The sequence below is a fragment of the Mobula birostris genome, chromosome 3 (assembly GCF_030028105.1).
Source record: "Mobula birostris isolate sMobBir1 chromosome 3, sMobBir1.hap1, whole genome shotgun sequence".
NCBI classification, from domain to species: domain Eukaryota; kingdom Metazoa; phylum Chordata; class Chondrichthyes; order Myliobatiformes; family Myliobatidae; genus Mobula; species Mobula birostris.
Window position 1 is genome coordinate 217449317 of NC_092372.1, and position 25494 is coordinate 217474810.

General features: G+C 46.4%; 1 protein-coding gene across 4 annotated transcripts in view; it reads right to left on the minus strand.

Annotated features, from left to right (window-relative positions):
- The window catches only part of scn5lab (sodium channel, voltage gated, type V-like, alpha b), a 480040-nt gene that overhangs the window by 394633 nt on the left and 59913 nt on the right, over nt 1-25494 (minus strand). The window contains exon 1 of one of the 4 annotated variants that reach the window (XM_072254126.1): nt 9079-9140. The exons of the other annotated variants lie outside the window; for them this stretch is intronic. The gene's annotated coding sequence lies outside the window, so the exon portion shown is untranslated. Of the gene's footprint in view, nt 1-9078; nt 9141-25494 lie in introns of those variants that run through there. 4 annotated transcript variants of the gene reach the window in all.

Genomic DNA, 25494 nt, shown 5'->3' on the forward strand with positions numbered 1-25494 from the left:
ACTATCGCCCTCCATAGCCCTCTCATCCATGTACCCATCCAAGCTTCTCCTAAATGTCAAAATCGAACCTGCATCCACCACTTCTGCTGGTAGCTCGCTCCACACTCTCGCCACCTCACCACTCCTGAGTGAAGTTGCTCCCCCTCGGGCTCCTCTTAAATATTTTACCTTTCATCCTTTAACCTATGACCTCTAGCTCTAGTCTCACCCAACCTCAGTGGAAAAAAAAGCCTGCTTGCATTTACCCTACCTACACCTTCATAATTTTAAACACCTCCATCAAATCTCCCCTCATTTTCCTTCACTCCAGGGAATAAAGTCCAAACTTATTCAGCCTTTCCCTAGAACTCAGGTCCTCCAGTCCTGGCAACATCCTTGTCAATTTTCTCCGCAAATTTTCAAGCTTATGAACATAGGCAGGTGACTAAAACTGCACACCATACTCCAAATTTGGCCTCACCAATGTCCTACACAACTTCAACATAACTCCTGTACTAGATGCACTGAAGTATAAAGGGTAATGTGCCAAAAGCTCCTTTTACAACCCCAACCAGCTGTGATGGATCTGCAAGTCTATCTACCTCCTCCTTAAAACGCTTCAATGGCTTTGCCTCTGTCGGGCCTGGAATACAGAGGAGTTCACCCCTGAGTGAACACATTCTCTTCACCTCAGCCCTAAGTACATCACGGCGATGTGATAAACATTCCTACTGAGAGGTCATCAATCTGAAATAGTCACTGTTTCCCTCTCCACAAACACGGCCTGATCTACTGAGGCACATAGTCATAGTCATACTTTATTGATCCCGGGGGAAATTGGTTAATTTATGATTACCAACAATAACCAACTCTATGATTAACAAGAGATCCACTGCCAGCAAACATACAGTCCCTTTACCCTACACTGCCTGTTTCTACCTCCTGCTCTAGACCCACAAACCCGACTGTCCAGGAAGGTCCATTGTTTCTGCCTGCTCAAAGTTCCAAATCCGAAGCAAATTTACTTTCATCACCTTTTACTACCCTGAGATTCATTTTCTTGCAGGCATTCACAGTAAATTCAAATAAACACAACAGAATCAATAGAAAAAACTGCACACAACAAAGACAGACAAACAACCACGTGTCCAATAGACAGTGTAATCAATGGAAACGCACATAATTCACAACCACCAACATTCAGTTGGGGTTCACTTTAAGAGGTGGGTCTGACGTGATGGCATAATTACGTAAAAGACTTCTACCAGGCTTTGTGTTCGATTTTCTGCAGTTCAATAAATGACTTGTTACGGTTTTTCCATAAACATAAAATGCCTCTCGTTGTTTTATTCGTGAGAAACCTACATTGGTGACCCCAATGCTCTAGGACGATTCCAGAGTTATTTAGCATGTCGGCAATGCAGTCACTTTGAAACTGCAAGCAAAATGCCGTCGCTTGCTTTTTACAAGCTGAGAACCAACCCGTGCTGCAATAAATCACCGCCGACAACACCAAATTCTACTATGTGGTGGCGTCGCTCAGAAACTCTACGGCTGTGAGAGTGGTGAGTCTGCTAGAACACCTGCCCGAACACAATACCGATCGCTGAAAACTCACCTTTTACAGACTTTTGGACTATCGGAGTCTGAGCGCGCCGAACAGTTGCTCTCCGTGTCCGGCCTTGGCGATGCTAAGCCTTCGGATCTAATGGACCACATGCTGTCTCTCTTGGGAAATTGCCATCCTTGTTTTATTTTTAAAGAACTCTTCATGCAGCAAGTGGCTGATCCAGTTCGCGTAGCCCTCGCTAATGCACCCGTGAAGGACGATAGGGAGCTTGCTAAAATGGCTGATGGTCTACACTCAGCTAGGCAGCAGTGCATCATTCCTCCTCTTTACCCTGTCTCAGTAAGCCCGGCCTCCAATATAAGCACACAAACCAGACAACTGACTAATGCTGCAAAACAGACCGCCCTGGCTGGGCCTGTGTTTTTACCACGCTCACTTTGGTACGGACGCTAGGAAGTACCGGCTGCCTTGCAGCTCTGACAATGCCAGCGCATCGAGACATCAGAGGTCTGTGAACACCGTGGGCTCCAACTGCCAGAGACATTGAAGTGTTCCTTACAGACACCCTTTCAGGGCGACAGTTCCCGTGTGACACTGGTGCTCGAGTGAGCGTGCTGCCAGCATCGCCTATTGACGAGAAGGCAAAGGGTGACGAAACCTCGCTGGAGGCCGCCAACGGCAGCAGGATCCAGACCTACAGCACACGATGGGTGACGCTCTGCTTCAGTGGAGGATGTAACACATGGGGGTTCGTCCTGGCTGAAGTGGCTAGACCTCTGCTCAGTGTAGATCTCCTGTGTGCCCAAGGACTGTTAGTCGATCTTAAAAGCTGCCGGCTTGTGGATGTCAAGGCGTTTGGGTGGTTATCCTGCTCCCCCAGTAACTTCCCCACAACGACTCTGTCAAGAGCATGCACCACCACACGTGAGTTTACTCGACTGCTGGGCGAATTCCCAAACCTCACCAAGCCCACGTTCTCCGCGACGGTCTGGACCCAGAAAAGCTGGCAAATACTGCGAAGGCAGAGTCTGCCATCATGGAAAGACTTGGCATTGTATGCTGGTCAAGTAGCCCCTGGGCTTCGCCCCTCCGTGTGGTCCCCAAGTCCAACAGTGGTTGCCACCCACATGGTGATTACCAACACCTTAACGAGGCCACTACACCTGATCGTTACCCAGTCCCACATATCCAAGTCTTGTCTGCATGTTTAGCAGGAAAGTTAATTTTTTCCAAAGTTGATCTAGTTAGGGTCTACCATCAGGTACCTGGCTCCTCAGAGGGCATCACCTAAATGGCTGCGATAACCCCATTCAGCCTCTCAGAGTTTCTGCGCATGCCATTTGGCCTGAGAAATGCAGCACAGTATTTCCAGCAGCTGATGGACTCTGTATTACGACAGATTTTCTTTTGTTTACCTGGATGACATACTTGTCGCCAATGCATCGAAACCCGAACACGTGTCTCATCTCCACACACTTTTATGAGCACTTAAGCCAATGCAGGTTGATTATTGACTCTGCTAAAAGCCAGTTTGGGTTGTCAACCATTGACCTTCTTGGCCATCGCATCTCCACAGAAGGTGCAAAGCCCCTCCTCTCAAAGGTAGCCACTATTACGGATTTCCCACCGCCCCGCATTACCAAAAATCTACAGGAGTTTTTAGGCATGGTGAATTTCTATCACCGCTTCATTCCGCCAGCTCCTGAAATTATGCTCCCCCTTTATAGTGTGTTTAAAGGCAATACCTCTAATCAGGTGCTTGACTGGTCAGCAGACATGACCAGGCATTTGATGATACCAAACGAGCTGTTTCTAATGTGACCATACTGGCACACCCGCTCCCCAATGCATCCATAACCATTTCTACTGACGCCTCAGACAATGCTGTGGGTGCTGTGCACCAATAGTTACTCAGAGACGTGTGGCAGTTCCATCCCCCTGAGAGGAAGGACAGCATGTTTGACTGTGAGCTTCTCGGTCTCTACCTGGGTGTCCGGTACTTTCTGTTTTCTTCTAGAGAGACGCTATTTCACAACGTCCGTTGACGATAAATCCCTCGTGCACGTGATGGTCAAGATATCAAGCCCTTGGTCTGCATGGCAGCAATGCCACCTGGCCTATATAACCAAGTTCACAACACATCAAGGGGAAAAATAATGCCGTAGCTGACTGCCCCTGACGGCCAGCGGTTGAGGAGCTGGCATGGCAGCTGACCAAGTTACTGACCCAGAGGTCCAGGCTTACTAAGCAGCAGTCACGGGCCCGCGGTTGACTGACATGAAGTTCAGGAGAGCTGGGGTTTCCCTCCTGTGCGATGTCTCAATCGATCGCCTTTGCCCCATAGTGCCCGCAAACTGGAGGCAGAACATTTTTGACCCCGTACGTGGCTTCACGCATCCAGGCCAGGAGGCTTCACAGAAACTGGGTGTGCTAAAGTTTGTTTGGCACGGCCTCAGAAAGGACATGCGTGATTGGGCTGCAGCCTGGGTGGGTGCCAAAGGGTAAAAGTTAACCATCATGTCCAAGTACCACTGCCACCTCTTGAGGTCCCCGAGCGGCGATTTGACCATGTCAGTGTTGACCTTGTTGGTCCTCTTCCCCCTCTCGTGGTTTCATGCACCTTCTTACCATGATGGACTGTACCACCAACTGGCCAGAGGTCGTCCCTCTAGCACTGGCGACAACCGCAGACGTGGCTCAGGTGTTCATCAGCACCCGGGTGGCTCAGTTTGGCACCTCACCCCGACTGCACTCCCCAGTTCGTATCAGAGCTCTGGGCTGTGATGGCTCAGAACCTCGGCGTAGGCTACATCACACCACGGTGTATCACCCGGAGTCTAATGGCCTATGCGAGTGGTTTCACTGCTCCTTAAAGGCTGCTCTGAGGGCTTCCCTGACCGATGAGTGTTGACATGATGGGCTCCTGTGTGTCCTGCTGGGGCTGAGGACAGCTCCAAAGGAGAACCCTGCAGTCGTCCACAGCTGAGTTGGTATACGGGCAGCCGTTACGAGTACCAGGCGATTTCATCCTGATGCCACGACCGGCTGGAGAGCCTCTCAACAGCGTTCCACCCTCCGCAGTAAATTCAATTCCTTTGCACCTATTTCTACCTCCTATCATGGCGACAGCACCCTTGGGTTCCTGTTGACCTATCTACATTCCACCTTGTTTGTTTTTGTTCGCCATGACGCACACCAACAACCTCCTTAGGTGCCCTTACAATGGCCCATTCCACGTTTTGCAATGGGGAGAAAAGACTTTTATCACAGATAAGAGGGGTAAACCTGAACGTATTTCAGCAGATCATCTTAAACCAGCCCACCAAGATTCAGAGTATTCCGCTACCACTGTTGATCAGAGATAATGTCACAGCTGAAGAAAAGGAGGAAGACATGGAGGGATTGTCTATGGAGTCTCTGTGGGTGGAAATTCGGAACAGGAAGGGGTCAATAACACTACTGGGTCTTTTTTATAGTCCACCCAATAGTAACAGGGACATTGAGGAGCAGATAGGGAGACAGATTCTGGAAAGGGGTAATAATAACAGGGTTGTCATGATGGGAGATTTTAATTCCCCCAATATTGATTGGTGTGTTCAGGAAGGTTTCTTGACACAATTTGTAGTTAAGTCTACAAGAGGAGAGGCTGTATTGATTTGGTATTGGGAAATGAACCTGGTCAGGTGTCAGGTCTCTCAGTGGGAGAACATTTTGGAGATAGTGATCACACTTCAATCTTCTTTACCATAGCATTGGAGAGGGATAGGAACAGACAAGTTAGGGAAACGTTTAATTGGAGTAAGGGGAAATACGAGGCTATCAGGCAGGAACTTGGAAGCATAAATTGGAAACAGATGTTCTCAGGGAAATGTACAGCAGAAATGTGGCAAATGTTCAGGGGATATTTGTGTGGCGTTCTACATAGGTACATTCTAATGAAACAGGGAAAGGATGGTAGGGTACAGGAACCGTGCTGTGCAAATGCTGTTGAAAATCTAGTCAAGAAGAAAAGAAAAGCTCATGAAAGGTTCAAAAAACTAGGTAATGATAGAGATCTAGAAGATTATAAGGCTAGCAGGAAGGAGCTTAAGAATGAAATTAGGAGAGCCAGAAGGGGCCAGGAGATAGCTTTGGCAAGCAGGTTTAAGGAAAACCCCAAAATACTCTGCAGATGCTGGGGTCAAAGCAACACACACAACACACCTGCTGAGTTCCTCCAGCATGTAGTGCGTGTTGCTTAAGGAAAATCCCAAGGCATTCTACAAGCATGTGAAGAGCAAGAGGATAAGATGTGAGAGAATAGGACCAATCAAGTGTGACAGTGGAATAATGTGTATGAAACTGGAGGATATAGCAGAGATACTTAATGAATACTTTGCTTCAGTATGCACTACGGAAAAGGATCTTGGCGATTGTAGGAATGACTTGTAGCAGACTGAAAAGCTTGAGCAGGTAGATATTAAGAAAGAGGATGTGCTGGAGGTTTTGGAAATAATCAAGTTGGTTAAGTCTCCGGGACCAGATGAGGTGTACCCCAGACTACTGTGGGAGGCGAAGGAGGAGATTGCTGAGCCTCTGGCAATGATTTTTGCATCATCATTGGGGACAGGAGAGGTTCCGGAGGATTGGAGGGTTGCAGATGTTGTTCCCTTAGAAAAGGAGTAGACATAGTCCAGGAAATTATAGACCAGTGAGTCTTCAGTGATTGGTAAGTTGATGGAAAAGATCCTGAGAGACAGGATTTATGAACATTTGGAGAGGCATAATATGATTAGGAATAGTCAGCATGGCTTTGTCAAAGACAGGTCGTGCCTTATGAGCCTGATTGAATTTTTTGAGGATGTGACACATTGATGAAAGTAGAGCAGTAGATGTAGTGTATATGGATTTCAGCAAGGCATTTGACCAGGTACCCCATGCAAGGTTTATTGAGAAAGTAAGGAGGCATGGGATTCAAGGGGACATTGTTTTGTGGATCCAGAACTGGCTTGCTCAGAAGGCAAAGAGTAGTTGTAGATGGGTCATATTCTGCATGGAGGTCAGCGACCAGCAGTGTGCCTCAAGGACCTGTTCTGGGACCCCTTCTGTTCGTGCTTTTTATAAATGAGCTGGATAAGGAAGTGGAGGGATGGGTTAGTAAGTCTGCTGGTGACACAAAGGTTGGGGGTGTTGTGGACAGTGTGGAGGGCTGTCAGAGTTTACAGCGGGACATTGATAGGATGCAAAACTGGGCTGAGAAGTGGCAGATGGAGTTCAACCCAGATAAGTGTGAGGTGGTTCATTTTGGTAGGTCAAATATGATGGCAGAATATAGTATTAATGGCAAGACTCTTGGCAGTGTGGAGGATCAGAGGGATCTTGGGGTCCGAGTCCATAGGACACTCAAAGCTGCTGCACAGGTTGACTCTGTGGTTAAGAAGGCATATGGTGTATTGGCCTTTATCAACTGTGGGATTGAGTCTAAGATCTGAGAGGTAATGTTGCAGCTATATAGGACCCTGGTCAGACCCCACTTGGAGTACTGTGCTCAGTTCTGGTCGCCTCACTACAGGAAGGATGTGGGAGCCATAGAAAGGGTGCTGAGGAGATTTACAAGGATGTTGCCTGGACTGGGGAGCATGCCTTATGAGAATAGGTTGAGTGAATTCGGCCTTTTTTCCTTGGAGTGACGGAGGATGAGAGGTGACCTGATAGAGGCGTATAAGATGATGAGAGGCATTCATCGTGTGGATGGTCAGAGGCTTTTTCCCAGGGCTGAAATGGCTAGCACAAGAGGACACAGTTTTAAGGGTGCTTGGAAGTAGGTACAGAGGGGATGTCATGGGTAAGTTTTTTTATGCAGGGAGTGGTAAGTGCGTGGAATTGGCCGCCGGCAGTGGTGATGGAGGTGGATATGACTGGGTCTTTTAAGAGACTCCTGGATAGGTACATGGAGCTTAAAAAAATAGAGGGCTATGGGTAACCCTCGGTAATTTCTGAAGTGAGTGCATGTTTGGCACAGCTTTGTGAGCCGAAGGGCCTGTATTGTGCTGTGGGTTTTCTACGTTTCTACACCTCTGGACGAGCCTGAGGCACCAGCGGTTCCTCCACCCATGGAACGCAAGACTCGAGCCGAGTGGCTTTCATGAATTCTTGGGAGGGGGGGGGGAAGGGCCTGTGTGGGGTAACGTAACTGGGAGAAATGCACATCATTCACAACCACCAACTGTGAGTTGGGGCTTCACTTTAAGAGACTGGTCTGGTGTGATAACGTAATTACAGAAAAGACTTTTACCCTGCTTTGTGTTCAGTGGTTGGAGTACAATAAATGAGTTGTTACAGCTTCTCCTTCAACATTAAATGGCTCAAGTCATTTTATTTGCGAAAATCAACAGGGTGAGTGAAGTTATCCCCGCTGGTTCGAGAGCCTGATGACTGAGAGGTAATAACTCTTTCTGAATCTGGTGATGTGGGTCCTAAGGCTCCTGGATCTCTTTTCTGATGGCAGCAGTGAGAAGAGAGCATGCCCTGGGTGGTGGGGGTCCTTGGTGATGGATGCTATTTTCCAGTGACAACGCTCCTGCCCCTCTGAACTTGTGCCTGTATTCTGTACCCCGACTCTATTTTATCCCCTTTCCCACCTACATCTGTGACACTTCACATTTTTTATACAGCATAGGAGTCCCGATGAGGGGTCTTCACCTGAAATGTTGACTCGTTAGTCCTCTCCACAGACGATGCCTGACCTTCTCCAGCAGTTGGTGCATGTTACTCTGATCTTTTGACGATTGCCAGCATTTTCTCTTCTTATTTGACCTTTTCCATTACGTGCCTGCACTTCAATCCCACAAACTTCAGCCTTAGAGCTGAGAGAGCTACAGGGCAATCCATAGCTGACACCTATAGATTACGTCTCATTCCTAGTAGCAGTAAAAGTTTACAAGAAACCTTCATTCCAGGCAAAAGGAGGTCTCAAGCAACATGACAGGGATGTGCAGAGTTCTGGTCACTGCCCTAGATACTTAGTAGCCATTTTATTGGGCACTTCCTGCACTTAATGAAATGGCCACTGAGTGTACGTTCATGGTCTTCTGCTGCTGTAGCCCATCAACTTCAAGGTTCGACGTGTTGTGCGTTCAGAGATGCTCTTCTGCACACCAGTGTTGTAATGCATGGTTATTTGAGTTACCGTCACCTTCCTGTCAGCTTGAACCAGTCATACCATTCTCCTCTGATATCTCTCATTAACAAGGCGTATTCACCCACAGAACTGCCACTCACTGGATGTTTTTGTTCTTCACACTGTTCTCTGCAAACTCTAGAGACTGGTGTGCGTGAAAATCCCAGGAGATCAGCAGTTTCTGAGATACTCAAACCACCCCGTCTAGCACGGGCAAAGTCACTTAGATCAAATTTCTTTCCCAGTCTGGCGTTTGGTCTGAACAACAACAGAACCTCTTGACCATATCTGCCTGCTTTTCTACACAGAGTTGCTGCCACATGATTGGCTGATTAGATACTTGCATTGACAAGCGGGTGTACAGACATACCTGATAAAGTGGCCACGGAGTGTAACAGCAATGAGGTATGAATGAGGGAAACGCGGAAGAGATGTTGCCTGGAATGGAGGTCTTTCCGCACAAGCAGAGATATCAGATGGGCTGCGTTTATTCACACTGGAACACAGATAGATACCTTACAAAGCTCATATTGCTTACTTATTTATTACTATTTCTTTTTTTTTCTTTTGTATTTACAGTTTGTAGTCTTTTGCACATCGGTCATTTGTCCATCCTGTTGGGCGCAGTCTTTCATGGATTCAATTGTGTTTCTTGGATTTACCACGTGTGCCCGGAAGTAAAAGAATCTCAGGGTTGTATGTGGTGACATACATATACTTTGATGATAGATTTACTTTGAACTTTGAAAGGTTGATTAAATGATGAGGGACACAGACAGGATGATAATAGTAATAATAATAACTTATTTATAGAGCACTTTTCATATAGATGATGTAGTTCAAAGTGCTTTACAATGGAACAGAGTTCAAACATGAAAATAAAAGACCAAATGATGTTAGTTAAAAGCAAGGTTAACTAAATAGGTTTTGAGCTGGTGCTTAAAGTGTCAACTGAGACTGCATCCCTTACAGTTTTAGGTATTGAGTTCCACGGTTTAGGACCGTAGTTCAAAAGGGCTGACCTGCCAATTATCTTCTAAAGCAAACCGACTCAATTTAAGGGACCAGAGGAAGAAGACCCAAGAGCTAGAGCAGGATTACGAAACAAAAGTGATTCTGTGATGTGACCATTGAGAGCTTTAAAAACATTTAAAAGAACATTAAAATCAATTCTAAATGATACAGGAAGCCAATGCAGGGTAGTTAGTAGGGAGTGATATGTTCCCTTATCCTGGTTTTGTTTAAGCCTAGCAGTGGCTAAGAGTTAAAGTTTATCGATAATCTATTCTATAAAGTCATGGATTAGTTTCTCAGCATCAAATACATGACGGAAATGGACAGGTAGTCAAAGTCCTTTGCAAAGGGCAGGGTGGAGATACATCTCTATCAATGGAGGTGTAAGGTGCTCCTTCTCTCTGCTAGCCTGCAGGTCACCCTTGGGCAAGGTGTAGCACCTGCTTAACCCCCGACCAGGGTCACGTGAAGCCATGGGAGCAGGTGGTAGATGGTCGTACGAGTAACTGGTACAGATCACAAGCCCTGGTTATGCGACCACTGTCACCAGGCAGACAATCTCTGAAGAGTATTGATAATGGCTGGGTTCACCCATCTCATAAAGACACTGCCCAGAAGAAGGCAGTGGCAAACCATTTCTGTAGAAAAATTTGCCAAGAACAATCATGGTCATGGAAAGACCACTCTCGCCCACATCACATGACTCGGCACAGAAAGAACGAAAGGTGAATATATGGAATGAGCTGTCAGAAGAGGTGGTGGAAACAAACACATTTACAATGTTTATACGTTGTTTGGATGGGTACTTTGATTGGAAAAGTTGAGAGGATTGTAGAGCTAATACAGGCAAATGAATATAGAACAGGGAGAAGCCCTTCGGCCCACAGTGCATTGCCAAACTAATTAATCACTTAACTAAACCCTTCTGCTTATATAAAGTCCACAACTCTCCACTGTCTGCACATTCAAACACTTTTTGTCACACATGCAACAAAAACGTCGAAACATGCCCTGACACACACACACAAACAGCTGGAGGAACTCAGCAGGCTGGGCAGCATCTATGGAAAAGAGAACAGTCAACGTTTTGGGCCGAGACCCTTCATCTGGACTTCACCACACGGTGAAGAAGTTTAAATCTTCCCTTTCAACTCCTCTTCCATGCAGTATACAACTGTGAGGTTCATCTTCTGCAGACAGCCACAAAACAAAGAAAAACCGTGGAAGCCATTGAAAGAAAACCAGCTGTAGTAGCATCACACCAACTGCTCTGCTGCCACAGAGTCACAGCACAGTCCCATCGACCCACACCTGGACCATAGCCTTCCATACCCCTACCTTCCAAACCTCTCTTAAACATTAAGATCAAGCTTGTGACCGCCACAAATGAAAATGCTTCAAAGTATCAACGTATCAAAGTAAATTTATTATCAAAGTAAATTTATTATCAAAGTACTTATCAGTCACCATATACCACCCTGAGATTCATTTTCTTTCGGGCATTCACAGTAGATACGAAGGAACACCACAGAATCAATGAAAAACCGCATACCGCAAAAAACGGTGGGCAAGCAACCAATGTGCAAAAGACAACAAATTGTGGAATACAAAACAAAAAAAATGATGCTAAATAAATAATCAATAAATGTCGAGAAGATGAGATGAAGTGTCCTTGAAAATGAGCCCATAGGTTATGGGAACTGGAGTGCTTGAGTTCTAAAGAGAGGCTGGGTAGAGTAGGTCCATTTTCCCTGGAGCGAAGGGCATTGAGGGGTAGAGCAGGAATTCCCAACTATGAACCCCTCGGTTATTGGTAAGGCTCCATGCCACAAAAAAGGTCGGGAACCCCCGTTATAAAGGGTTATAAAATCAAGAGGGGCATAGATAAGCTGGAATAGTATTCCCTCCGGAGTAGGGAAGTGGGGAATTAGGAGATACAGATTCAAGGTGAGAAGGGAAAGGTTTAAAAAGGGCATGAGGGGCAACTTTTTCCACAGACGATGGAGGTGTGGAACAAGCTTTGAAAGGAAGTGATAGAGATGGGTACAATTATGATATTTTAAGGACAATTGGACAGGTACATGGATAGGAAAGGTTTAGAATCTAACCCAGGGGCTCCCAACCCTTTTTGATGCCATGGATCAATACCATTACGAAAGGGGTCCGTGGACCCTAGGTTGGGAACTCCTGGTTTAGAGAGACATGGGCCAAATGGGACTGGCTCTGTTAGAAAATGGCTCTATTAGACATTTCCACCCTGTGAAAATCTCTGGTTGTCCACTTGTTTTCTGCCTCTCATCAATGTCCACACCTCTGTCAAGCCACTTCCCACCCCCTGGCAGGATGTTTCACACACCCACCAATCTCTGTCTTAAAAAAAAACTGCCTCTGATACCCCCCTATACTTTGCTCCAAACACCTTAAAATTATGACCTTTGTATTAACCATTTCAGCCCTGGGAAAAAGACTCCGGTTATCCACCCAACCTCTATCTCTTATATCCTGTACATCTCCATCAAGTCTCATTGTCCTTCGCTCCAAAGAGAAAAGCCCTATCTCACTCAGCCTCTCCTCAATAGACATGCTCTCTGGCTTTTCAACTCATGCCATTTGGAAATGGACAATAAGTACCAGCGGTTCCTGCAACATCCACATCTTCAAAACAAGACGACTCCTACACGGCATCCACTCCTTCAGTGGGTGAGCTGCAATATTCTATCCAGATAACGAGATTGTCCAATCCCAAAGCCTGAAAATCAGATGTACAGCAGGATGTGGAGTGATACTGTCAATCTGAATTGGCTTTAGAATATGATGGCCAGTGTTGTCCTTTTCAGTTGGCTTTTCACAACTCTGAGTATGATCAGCAGGGATGAAACCAAGACCCTTGAGAAGATCTGAACTGCCATGAAGATCTCAAGGCACACTGAACCAGAGTGTCTAGAGGAAGTTCATGAGAAACATCTCAGGAATGGAAGAGTTAACGTATGAGGAGCATTGGATGGCTCTGGGCCTTTACTCACTGGAGTTTCAAAACATTGAGGGGAGGGGTAACCTCATTGAAACCCATCACAACATTGAAAGGCCCAGATAGAGTGGATGTGGAGAGGATGTTTATTGTAGTGGGAGACTGGAACCAGGGGTCACAGCCTCAGAATAGGAGGCCCCTTCAGAACAGAGGTGAGGAGGAATTTCTTTACCCAAAGGGCAGTGTATCTGTGGAATTCATTACTACACATGGCTATGAAGGTCAGGCCACTGGGTACACTTAAAGCAAAGGCTGTTAGGTTTTTGTTTAGTATGGGTGTCTAAGGTTCCGGGGAGCAGACAAGAGATTGAGTTGAGTGAGACAAGAATTAGAGTTCAGGGAGAGCGAAATGTTTAAGGGCGGCTCCTTCACTCGGAGAGTGTGGAACAAGCTGCCAGCGGAAGTAGTGGATGCAGGATTGATTTCGACACTTAAAGAGAAGTTTGGACAGGTACATGGATGGGAGGGTCATATTGGGCTGTGGTCTGGGTGCAGGTTGACAGGACGGGGCAGATTAATAATTCGGCATGGACTTGGTGGGCCGAAGGGCCTTTTTCTGTGCTCCAGTGTTCCAAGGCTTGAATGGGGTTGAGGTGGACAATAATCAGCCATGACTGTATTGCAGAGCAGACCTGATGAGCCAAATGGCCGATGGCTTTATGGTCTGATGGAACTGTTTGGCCAAGACTCCTCGCTGGAGCACTCACCATCCAATGTTTGCACACTTGGCAAAATGTAAAGGCACTTAATATTTACCCAGATCTATGTGATTTGTTTTCTAAATATTGATTCCTGATGCTGAAACTGGCATTTGAATATTTTATGATGCAGGGGAGAGTAGTTTTAAATTACTTCGAGGATGATGCATGAAGACACTATGCAATGTATGGGAATGCATGTCTCTGACAGACGGAGAGGAAGAATGGACCAGAGGAAGGAAGAGAGAAAGTATTTCTGACCAGTTGCATAGTCAGGTGTGGCTCCAATGCACAGGAGGGTGCAATGTCTTGTAGACTCAGCCAGCCCTCTCACAGAGGACATCTTCAAAGGACGGTGCCTGATGAAAGTGGCTCCGTCATTAAGGACCTTCACTATCCATGACATGTCCTCTTCACACTATTAACATTGGAGAGGGGGTACAGGAGCCTGGAGACCTACGTCCCTGCTGAAGACTTTTTTTTACAGTTGCGCAGACCAACCATTGCTTGGAGCAGGAAATTTTCACATGACCTAAAAAAACAGCGTGGCACTTTAATAAAAGATTATCGGAAAGGGCATTCCAGCTTTGCAGCCAGAAAGGTTATGTGTGTGGGAGCAATTCAGTTACTGCGCGAATGCAGGAGCAGGAGCAGTGCTGTGGACTCACACTCAGTGACTTTGGAACAGCTTCTTCCCCTCTGCCGTCAGATTTCTGACTAGCCTGTCAGTCCTCGTTGCTCTCCTTTTGCACTATCTTTGTAATCACACACGGTAATTTTTTGTCTCGCACTGTACCGTTGCCGTGAAACAACAAATTTCACAAAACGACAGTGACAATAAACCCTGATTCTAAAAGGAGAAGCAGAAAGAAAAAGAGAAAGAAATAACCAAAAGGTGGAAAGAATCCAGTAACAAAATAAAGAACAAAAAGAGAGATTACCACAAGAAAATGAATCTCAGGGTAGTACGTGGAGAGATGTACGTACTTTGATTATGAAATTGCGTTGACTTTGAACTTCACCCATTCAGTTCTTGAACCAGCAGGCACAGTCTTAATTACAACCCTCCCCCAGCCTTCTTATTTGGCTTCTTCCCCCTTCTGAAGAAGGGTCTTGGCCCAAGACATCAACTGTTCATTCCTCTCCATTGATGCTGCCTGACCTGCTGTGTTCCACCACCATTTTGTGCCTGTTCCTCTGGATTTCCAGCGTCCGCAGAATCTCTTGTGCTATGATCTTAATCACTACCTCAGCAAAGCAACACTGCAACCTGGTGCATAATTTATGCCTCTCTTGTAAACGCTGCTGATGCGATGCTCCATGCTTGCAACGCTGCCGTATAAGGCGGCATAGTAGCATAGCGGTTAGAGCGATGCTCTACCGCACCAGCGCTCAAGGTTCAATTCCCGCCACGGACTGAAAGGAGTTTGTACGTTCTCCCCCTGACTGTGTGGGTTTCCTCTGGGTGCTCCAGTTTCCTCCCACATTCCAAAGATGTACGGCTAACAGTAAGTCGTGGGCATACTATGTTGGCGCCGGAGCGTGTTGGTTGTTGGCATAAACAACACGTTTCCTGTATGTTTCAATGTTTCGATGTACATATGACAAATAAGGCTGATCTTTAAAAAAGGCAAACTTTCTCCAGAAGCGACGTGAGTAAAATACCTGAGGAGATGCTCTGTCTTAGATAGAAAGGCTCAACACAATTGCCGAAAGGATAAGAGGACAGGTGAGGAACAAGTTATTTTAACCTGGAACCCTGGGTACAGTAGCGTAGTGGTTAGCACAACACTTCTCAGTACCAGCGACCGGGGTTCAATGCCCGCCATTGCCTGTAAGCTTGTTATGTTCTCCCTGTGACTGTGTGGGTTTTCTCCCACAGTCAAAAACGTACCAGTCGGTAGGTTGATTCATCATTCTAAACTGTCCTGTGATTAGGCTAGGATTAAACTGGTGGGTGACTGAGCGGTGTTCTCAAAAGGTCTATTCTGTGAGAGAGTGAGGGAGTGAGAGAGTGAGAGTGAAAGAGAGAGTGAGAGTGTGAGAGTGAGAGAGAGTGAGACAGAGTGTGAGAGTGAGTGTGAGAGAGAGTGAGAGAGTGTGAGAGTGTGTGATAGAGTGAGAGCGAGAGAGTGAGAGTGAGAGAGAGACAGAGTGTGAGAGTGAGTGTGAGAGAGAGTGAGAGAGTGTGAGAGTGAGTGTGAGAGTGAGTGTGAGAGAGAGTGAGAGAGTGTGAGAGTGAGTGTGATAGAGTGAGAGCGAGTGAGAGAGAGCTAGAGAGTGAGAGTGAGAGAGAGTGAGACAGAGTGTGAGAGTGAGTGTGAGAGAGAGTGTGAGAGTGAGTGTGATAGAGTGAGAGCGAGTGAGAGTGAGAGTGAGTGAGTGTGATAGTGAGAGCGAGTGAGTGTGAGAGTGAGTGTGGGAGAGTGAGAGTGAGAGTGAGAGAGAGTGAGAGAGAGAGTGGGAGAGAGTGGGAGAGAGAGTGAGAATGTGAGTGAGATTGATGGGGGGGGGGGGGAGAGAGAGAGAGATTGTGTCCCTGAACATGCTTCTCCCTCGATCATCCATTTAATTCCTCTTATAGGAGATAAGATTAGGAGTACACTAGTCACCCCTTTGAGCCTGATTCACCATGCAGTCTGATAGAGTCACAGGTATAGGCCATTCAGCCCACTGTGTCTGTACTGACCACCAAGACCCCATTCACACTAATCCTACATTCATTCCAACTTTAACTCTCTCCACATTACCCATCAGATTCTACCACTCACCCACGCTGCAAAAGCAACTCAGAGCAGTTTTTGGAACATGGAACATATCTGGAGCACCCAGACAAAACCCATGGGGGTCACAAGGAGAACATGCAAACTCCACACAATCAGCACCTGAGGCCAGGTTTGAACCTGAGTCTCTGCCGCCATGAGGCAGCCACACCACTGTGCCTCCTATGACTGATTGCTTATCTCTGCACCATGTTCCATCTCTCTCTCCCCTTGAGTCCATAAGGCATAGCAGCAGAATTGGGCCATTCAGCCCATCGAGTCTGCTCTGCCATTCCATCGTGGCTGACCTATTATCTCTCTCGATCCCATTCTCCTGCCTTCTCCCCGTAACATGTGACACCCTGATTCATCAAGAACCTACCAGTCTCCGCTTTAAATATACCTGATGAACAACCATCAGTGGCAATGAATTTCACAGACTCACTACCCTCTGGCTAAAGAAATTCCTCCTCATCTCCGTTCTAAATGGACATCCCTCAATTCTGAGGCTGTGTCCTCTGGTCCTAGACTCCCCACTACTGGAAATACCCTCTCCACCCCACTGCCTCTCAGCCCTTCAATATTCGATAGGTTTCAATGAGGTCCTGCCCCCATGCTTCTAAACTCCAGTGAGCACGGACCCAGAACAACCAAACACTCCTTATACATTGACCTTTTTAATCAGTAAGGCCTGAAAAACGGTTGGTACCTGAAATTAGCACACAAGTTAGTAAAGGACATGCCTCGCATCAGGCACTACGGAAGTTTGGCCACGCGAGGTAGCCTCCTCAAGAGTTAAAGCCAGCAATCTGCCAGTGAAGGCACGAGCTGAAAGTCTGACACAAGGCTGAACGGGCAAAGGTGAATTTATTAGTTCCTGTGTAGCCGGCTTTCTCCAACGCACCATATTGAAAAGTGACAGGAGAGAGATGAAACTGAATCCCCAGCGTGTGTAAACATCAACGGAAACAGTTCAGCCTCCTTCACAGCCTTCAGTCCGAGACCAACAACTAATTTCTCTTAAAACACTTCATCACCAGCCACATGCCCCTCAAGCCTGTTGAGGTCAGCGCAGAAACAAGCCCTTCGACCCACCGAGTCCACACCGGCCATCAAGCACCCAGTTAAAATGATCCTTTGTGTAGCAAGGTGGAGACGCATCTCAGCCAAATGAGGCCCCTCCCTCCGCTACCCTATCCCTCCAGCGTCACCAAGACGACACGGCCACGGGTCATCATGAGGAAACGCTGGAGGTGGATCGGGCACGTGCTGGGAAGAGAGACCAACCCGATCATCAAGACAAAACTTCATTGGACCCCTGAAGGGGACAGGAATTGCGGGGGACCCAAGACAACTTGGTACTGTACCGCAGAGGCAGAAATGAGGACTGCGAGCCACACCTGAGGCACAATGGAGAAGATGGCCAGAGACAGACAGAGATGGAGGGTATTCGTTGCTGCAGATTTTCCCCTCCCCCTTCCCTCTTCCTCTATTCCCCACTCTGGTCTCTTACCTTTTCTCATTTGCCCATTAACTCCCCGTATTGTCCCTCCTCCTTCCCTTTCTCCCATGGTCACTGTCCTCTCCAAAGCGATTCCTTCTTCTCCAGCATTACGCCTTTTCCATATCTCACTTCCCAGCTTCTTACTTCATCCCCCTCCCCCACCCACCTGACTTCACCTCTCACCTCCCAGCTTCTTACTTCATCCCCCTCCCCTACCCACCCGACTTCACCTCTCACCTCCCAGCTTCTTACTTCATCCCCCTCCCTCACCCACCCGACTTCACCTCTCACCTCCCAGCTTCTTACTTCATCCCCCCTCCCCCACCCACCCGACTTCACCTCTCACCTCCCAGCTTCTTACTTCATCCCCCTCCCCCACCCAACTTCACCTCTCACCTCCCAGCTTCTTACTTCATCCCCCTCCCTCACCCACCCGACTTCACCTCTCACCTCCCAGCTTCTTACTTCATCCCCCTCCCCCACCCACCCGACTTCACCTCTCACCTCCCAGCTTCTTACTTCATCCCCCTCCCTCACCCACCCGACTTCACCTCTCACCTCCCAGCTTCTTACTTCATCCCCCTCCCCCACTCACCCGACTTCACCTCTCACCTCCCAGCTTCTTACTTCATCCCCCCTCCCCCACCCACCCGACTTCACCTCTCACCTCCCAGCTTCTTACTTCATCCCCCCTCCCCCACCCACCCGACTTCACCTCTCACCTCCCAGCTTCTTACTTCATCCCCCTCCCCCACCCACCTGACCACCTCTCACCTCCCAGCTTCTTACTTCATCCCCCCTCCCCCACCCACCCGACTTCACCTCTCACCTCCCAGCTATCCCCCTTCCCCTCCCTCCGCCTTCTTATTTTAGCGTCTTCCCCCCTTCCTGAGGATCACAGCATTACTACACTGTAGTGAGTGCGGTTGTGCTGGTTGGTTCAACAGCCAAGTCATTGAAGTGAAGTAAATTAAAATATACTGCACACAATGTTTAAAAGAAAGAACACAATTTGATCAATGCTAAAGCAAAAGCCCTTGTTACTGCAAAGTGATCAGAGCTGTCGCCGCGTCACTAAACATTAGCGATTAGGGACATGCCGGTAGGCTTCAAGAACCGGTTGGTTGAAGGACAGCAGCTGTTCTTGAACCTGGAGGTGTGGGGCTTCAGGTTCTTATGCCTCCTGCCCGATGGGAGCTGTGAGAAGATGGCCTGGCCGTCTGGGAAGTGCACGTTTCAGGGAGAAGCATTTTTAATCACCATAAAGCACAGGGGATTCTGCAGACGCTGCAAATGCCGGTGGAACTCAGTGGGTCCGGGAACATCTTTGGAGGGGAATGAACAGCCAATGCTTCAGGCTGAGACCCAGACTATTTCTGACTTTTCTGTGCTATCCCATTCCAAAATGTAGCGAAAAGTCAATCTTTTAAATCCACCCCAATACCTCTGTCATTGAAACCATTTTCATAATGCTGTTTACATTGTAAGTGTGGGCACGTGGCCAAGTGGTTAAGGCGTCGGTCTAGTGATCTGAAGATCGCTAGTTCAAGCCTCAGCTGAGGCAGTGTGTTATACCCTCGAGCAAGGCACTTAACCACACATTGCTCTGCGACGACATCGGTGCCAAGCTGAATCAGCCCTAGTGCCCTTTCCTTGGACAACATCGGTGGCGTGGAGAGGGGAGACTTGCAGCATGGGCAAATGCCGGTCTTCCATACAACCTTGCCCAGGCCTGCGCCCTGGAAACCTTCCAAATCCATGGTCTCACAAGACTAACGGATGCCTTTTTTTTCACATTGTAAATATGATGGAATTTATGTATTTATGCAAATTTAATTCCACATCAGTTTTAACCTCGAAGTTTTTTTTATATAATTCTTAATTCTTTATAATTGTTGAATATTGTTTCTCATTGCATGGCGTGCCCAGACCAACACTCTGCAGCAAATTCCTAATGCACGTAAATGACAAATAAAGATGATCTTGAATCTGTAGGTCTGAATTTCATAAGGAAGACTGACAAAGCAAATTCTCCTTTCTAGATCAGTCTATAATGGTAACGTGTCCATTTTACAGTGCTACTGAGAGTAGATTTTTTTTTCATTCCATATTAATTTAATTACTTGAATTTTGTATTGCCCAGCCACTCAAGTAAGATTTGTCTTCCATCTGTAGATCAATAGCCACTATCTAAAAGCTTGTCCAAAGACACACATCAGTATGATAAATATCCTTCACGTTTTCTGACAACATAGGAACCCACATCAGGTTTGTACGGCTCAGAGAACAAGCCCGCCAAGAGGGTCACAACCTTGTCGTGGTTTGGAGGCTTGCGTGCCTCAGTGACCTGGAGAGCTGTGTTGGCTGGAGTCAAGGCTCTTGGTAGGGTCACTCATGCCGAACAGGTCAAAGGGTAGAGGCCAGACTAAGAGTGGTCCACTGGTCCTCCAGCTTCGGGGGTTCAGCTCAGGGCTAACAACCCTGACTGGTAAAACTAAATTGTTACGGAAACAGCAGTGAAGATTCCTTCTGCATCTCACTGCGATGGTATTCCTGAGTCTCCACCTGAGAATGCACGACTGACAGCAGTGAAAGCCGAGAGGAAGATACTGACAAAGCCAGGGATGGAGGACCTGCATTGCTGCCCTAAACACCAACGGCGTAACGGTCAGTAAGCCCATGTCCCATCTCTCAACTGCCTCCTTGTTCTCCTGTCAGACAGCTGCATGGGGGGGGGTGGGGGTGGAGGTACTTTGCAACACTTAATTAATCTCCCAAGCACTGGGACGTGGGTGGGAAGTGGAGCGGCCACGTGGCCACAGGGAGAGAATGCGAACTCCACAGGGACAGCAGCGGAGGTCAGGATCGAACCGGGGTCACCGAAGCCGCGAGGCACAATGTTTCTGCTGTTTTACCACAGCCCCATCCTTCCTTCCAGCGCGAGAACAACCAAGGTTTCCTAATCTGCATGACTCAGAACTACATCAACACTCCAACCTATCATTACCAGAACTATTCTTAAAAAGAACATATGCAATTCAAAATCCAAAGTTGTTCTTTGACAGAGCTGAAAGAAATGATTCAATCTTCGAGCCTGCTTGACGCTTATAAATCACTCAGGCACTTGACGTCACCAGATGCACTGAGTTGAATTAGAGACCTGTAATTCACTGTTGGACATCTATTATGCTGGAGTAATCCAGCAGCAGACACAGCAAATATGTCATTCAAATCATAGCAACCTTTCACAATTACAGTTATATCTTTTTCTAAAAAAGCATCAATGGAAATCCTGGCTCGGGAGAAACAACAGGTGATATACAAGGTCCATAATCAAAGTCCAAAGTAAATTTATTATCAAGGTACATACATGTCACCATATGCAACCTTGCGATTCGCTTTCTTGTGGGCATTCACAGTAAATCCAAGAACCATGATAGAATCATTCAATCACCACACCCAGCAGGACGGACGAACAAACAATGTGCGAAAGACAGCAGACTGTGCAAATTCAGCGAGGCACATATATAAGGCTAGGGTGTCTAACACTCTTGCACAGTACTGTATTGGTCAGAGTGGAGTGGAGAGTGAGTTTATAAATCTGGCAAGAGCACAGGACGATGGGAACGGTGAGGGTGGATTGCTACGAGAGGGCATGGGACGGGTGGCAGAGAAGGAGTGCCAGGAGAGGGGGTGGCGCAGGTGCAGACACACCCAGCCCTGAGACACCAAGCCCTGAGATTCCAAGCAATTGGTTTATTGATCATTACAGAATGTCTCTCTGGTGCCTCCCACTCCCCCTCCCTTTCCCCAACCATGATTCCCCTCTCCCTGCCCCCTTCCTGCTCTCAGTCCACAATAGAGACCCATTTCTTCACTAAATATATTTAAGAAACAGTTAGATAGATTTTTACATAGTAAGGGAATTAAGGGTTATGGGGAAAAGGCAGGTAGATGGAGCTGAATTTACAGACAGATCAGCCATGATCTTATTGAATGGCGGGGCAGGCTCGATGGGCTGGATGGCCGACTCCTGCTCCTATTTCTTATGTCCTTATATCAGAATCAGGTTTATCATCACGCACATATGTCATGAAATTTGTTTTATTTTTGCAGCAGCAGTACAGTGCAAAACATAAAATTTCTACAGTACTGCGTAAAGGAGAAAATAATAATAATATAAGAAATAAATCAGCAATAAATGTTGAGAAAATAGAGATGCAGAGTCCTTGAAGGTGAGTCCATAGCTTATGAGAACTATTCAGTGATGGGGCAAGTGACATTGAGTGAAGTTGTCCCTGCTGTTTCAGGAGCCTGAAGGATGAGGGGTAATAACTGCTCCTGAGCCTGGTAGTGTGAGACCTGAGACTCCTGTACCTTCTTCTTGATGGCAGTAGCAAGAAGGGAGCATGGCCTGGGCAGTGGGGTCCGTGATGATGGAAAAAATAAAAAGTTGGAGAATATAAAAAGGAGCAGGTGCAGCAAGTTACTGGTGCTTAAGGTAACCTCACTAGAAAGGGGCCGCTGGTGAGCAACACTTTCCCTGGGAATGAATGTGGGAGGGTAGTGAGAGATTGATCTAGGGGTAGGCATAGTGGGGAGTATCCTGACTGGCTGCATCACAGCCTGGTATGGAAACACCATTGCCCAAGTGTGGAAAAGCCTACAAAAAGTAATGGATATAGCCCGGCCCAGGGATCATCCTCCCCACCATCCAGCACATCTACATCGTGCACTGTCACAGGCTTGCTGCATCCATCTTTAAGCCATGCTCTCTTCTCACTGCTGCCATCGGGAAGGAGTTACAGCAGCCTTAGGCCCCACATCACCAGGTTCAGGAATAGTTATTATCCCTCAACCGTCAGGCTCCTGAACCAGCATAGATAACTTCACTCACCTCAACCCTGAACAGATTCACAATCCTCTTGACTCGCTTTCAAGGACTCTGCAACCCATGTGCTCACTATTACACTGGACAACAAAGATTTTGCTTCCTGAATACTTTTGGGTGTCTCTTATGGATTTTGAGCTGCTGATCATGAACATCACCATGAAATTTCCCTGTCACACACCAGTTTTTTTGGAATCACCTATATTTATTATTTCAATTCATAATTCAAGTCAATTAAAATTTTGCCACAATGTAAGCTGAACAGTTTTCTATCTTGTCCAGGCAAGGCTAAGCATGCTTTGGGTTGCCAGAATGACCCACAACAATGGTGTCTCTTCATTGATTCTTCAGCGTTAAGCCTGAAAGCTGTGCTGCTACACAACGGCAGTGTCACCCTTCAACACCAATCGGCAATCCAGTACACACGAAAGAAAACTATGAAATTTGGGAGTCTTGTTGAAACGCACACAGTACAGCAACTACAACAGGAACATCTGTGGTGATCAGACAGTAGCAGAGTTGCTACTAGGAATTACAGCTCGGATACACCGAGTACTGTTGTTTCATTTGTGAATGGGACAGCCCCGCTAAAGAATCTCATTACATTAAAAAGGATTGGTTCTGGAGCAGAAAAGTGTGGCACATAAGCCACTTGTAGACCCAGCAAAGATATTCTTGCCTCCTCTTCATATAAAACCGGGGCTTATGAAAAATTTTATGAAAGTGATAAACAAGGTGAAGGATTTCGATATTTGAGACAGATGATAACCTGAATAACTGATACCAAGATTAAGGAAGGCATTTTTGTTGGTCCACAAATCAAACAGATCATCAATGACAGACAATTCATAGATTTTCTACTGGGACTGTAGAAAATTGCATGGAAGTCATTCAAGGATGTTGTTGGAAATTTCCTTGGCAACTAAGGAGCACCAAACTATGTGCAGCTGGTTGACAACATGCTTCAAACATACAAACTCATGAAGTGCAACATGAGGAACGTTTGTCTGCTCTTGGACTGTATTCCTTGGAGTTTAGAAGAATGAGGGGAGACCTCATAGAAAAAGTTGTTTCCCATGATGGGGGAGTCTAGTACGAGAGGGCATGACTTAAGGATTGAAGGGCGCCCATTCAGAACATCAATGCGAAGAAATTTTTTTAGTCAGAGGGTGGTGAATCTATGGAATTTGTTGCCACGGGCAGCAGTGGAGGCCAAGTCACTGGGTGTATTTAAGGCAGAGATTGATAGGTATCTGAGTAGCCAGGGCATCAAAGGTTATGGTGAGAAGGCAGGGGAGTGGGACTAAATGGAATCCAAAATTTCTGGCTGATTATTGTTGGATACTTAAGCGAGAAGCCTCAAACACTGGGTACAAATGAAAATCATCAACAAAACATTTTTAGCTGACTTGAATTCCTGCAAAGCATCAGCACCATTTTGCAATTAAATGCATTATATTCAATAAAAGTTAATTTCATGTGTCTCCAAAGTCCTACATGATACATGTAGTCTGAGATTATATTTGTGTTCAACTTCAAGCAGTCCATCATAAACACAAAAATTTCTGAGGAAGCAACACTTTGGAAAAAAAATTGCTGTCCAGTGTTATTTATTTACTTTTTCTTTACTATTATTATTATTGTTATTTTTGTATTTGGTTGGTCTCCTCGTATGCATTGTTTGTTAAGTCTTTGTGTCTAGTTTTTCATTGATTCTATTGTATTTTTTTGTTCTCCTGTGAGTACTTGCAAAGAAACTGAATCTCCTATATGGTGAATTATGCCTACTTTGATAATAAATTTAGTTTCAACTTTTTAAACTTTGGAAGTTCTGAGAAACCATCGTGGAATAGACCGAATAGACTGTAACAATGCTGAACTGCTTGACGTTCTTTGTTCTACAAATGAGTCAAAGCTGAAACACTGGTTTCCTCTGGGTTACTCTAGTTTCCTCCCACATCCCAAAGACATGCAGGTTGATTGGTTAATTTACCAACTAATTAATTAATTTTTGAGATACAGCATGGAGCAGCCTTCTAGCCGTTCGAGCCACGCCACCCAGCAACCCACCACCTTGACACTAGCCTAATTACAGGACAATTTACAATGATCAATTAACCCACCAACCGGTACATCTTTAAACTACAGGAGGAAACCAGAGCACCTGGAGGAAACCCACGTGGTCACAGAGGAGCATACAAGCTCCTTACAGGCAGCAGTGGGAATTGAACCTGGGTCACTTGTACTGTAAAGCATTGTGCTAACCACTACGACACCATTAGCTAATTAGCTGCTGTAAGTTGCTTCTAGTTGTATGGGAACCTTGAAGGACTCTGGGGTCTAAATCCACAGATTACTCAAAATCACCGCAGAAGTTAATAGGATGCATGCGAAGCTTATGGACTCACTTTCAAGGACTCTTCAACTCATGTTCTCAGTGTTATTTATTTATTGTATTTTCACAGTTTGCACGTTGGTTGTTTGTTAGTCTTTGTGTGTGGTGTTTCATTGATTCTATTGATCTCTCTGTTCTACTGTGAATGCCTGCAAGAAAATGAATCTCAAGGTAGTATATGTTGACAGAACCGTACTTTGATAATAAATTTGAACTTTGAAGCTCGTATGGGGAGTTGGTCTTCATTGATTGATAATGTTGCTGCTGTATAAAACTCTGGTTAGACCACACTTGGAGTACTGCGTTCAGTTCTGGACCCTCTGTTCTTCCACACTGCCAAGAATCCTGCTATCAACCTTGTACTCTGCCTTCTTCGACCCTCTCATTGTCCTTGTGCCCATGACAACTTAACAATAAATTTGACTTCTTCGACTTCTGTTCCCCTTCAGCCTCTGCTCCATTAGCTACAAATTCGGGCCTCGGCCTTGAAAGTT